General features: G+C 43.3%; 1 protein-coding gene across 1 annotated transcript in view; it reads left to right on the top strand.

The window, feature by feature from the left end:
* Nucleotides 1-1,208, top strand: part of PAMR1 (peptidase domain containing associated with muscle regeneration 1) — an 80,718-nt gene that overhangs the window by 72,537 nt on the left and 6,973 nt on the right. The window lies entirely within an intron of this gene.

The raw sequence follows: 1,208 nt of genomic DNA, 5'->3' as shown, positions 1-1,208 counted from the left end.
CTTCCAGGATCAGGGATCAAACCTGTGTCTCCTACATTGGCAGGTGGATCCTTACCACTGAACCAACAGGGAAGCCCCGTAGTTTCTTATCAGCTTGATTCACTCGTTGCTCCAAGTCGATAATAGCTCTTTTTGGTGGAAGGACTGAGCAAGTAACACACACACACACACACACACACACACACACACACACCTAACTGGTTGTTTCCTGAAGAAAAGCATGTCCTTGGCCTAGATTATCCAGATGATTGCTTCAGTCCTCCACTTTGCCTTCTGAGTGTTTGTCAACAACCTGAATCATGGGAAAAGGAATGAAAGAGGAAGGCTGTGAAAGGAAGACTTTAGACTTTAGCCAGGAGCGACCTTCATCCCCAGCAGCACAGACTATGAGTCTTGATTTCATTAGGTATGGAAATGGTGTTACCTATGTCCTTGGAGATTTTTTTGTCAACCCTTCTCTTACAAATTAATACAACTAGAGTCCCCTAGGTTGCTAATTAGACAAATGTTGGCTGCTTGATTGGGAAAGTGAGATGGGAAGGATTCCTTTTCACTTGTGAAGAAAGAGAGACTTCAACAAAATTAAACCGGGCTTTGAGTTGCCCTCAAAGGATCATTAGAAGCCTTAATTGCAGAGAAAGGACCTGGAGGAATCAGTTACTCAAGACTTATTGTTGGTTGACACTGCTGTTCAGTTTTAAATGAGAACCTTGTGATTTCCTATCTTGGGCTACATTTTAGAACCTTGCCCTTGGCTTTTATTCCATATTGATCCAGTTTGCTAATACTATTTACGTAAATGGATAATTCTATTAACTACTATTGCTTCATATCACTAGGCTTCCCTGGTGGCTCAGACAGGAAAGAATCTGCCCTGCAATGCAGGAGACTCGGGTTTGATCCCTGGGTTGTGAAGATCCCCTGGAGGAGGGCATAGCAACCCACTCCAGTATTCTTCCCTGGAGAAGTCCATGGGCAGAAGAGCCTGGTGGGCTATAGTCTATGGGGTCACAAAGAGTCGGACACAACTGAGCGGCTAATCCTTTCACACTTTCATATCACCTGGGTGGAGCAGCTCTGCAGATGTTCTTATTCTACTTGGGTTCTTCAAAGGGGGATGCCATTTTATTAATAAATGAAACTCAGCATGCTCTGTTTTTTAAAAAATTCATTTATTTATTTTGGGCCATGCTGGGTCTTAGTTGCTA

Source organism: Bison bison, unplaced genomic scaffold (assembly GCF_000754665.1).
Source record: "Bison bison bison isolate TAMUID 2011002044 unplaced genomic scaffold, Bison_UMD1.0 scf7180017864531, whole genome shotgun sequence".
Lineage (NCBI taxonomy): Eukaryota > Metazoa > Chordata > Mammalia > Artiodactyla > Bovidae > Bison > Bison bison.
This window is presented reverse-complemented; position numbering and strand designations above follow the sequence as displayed.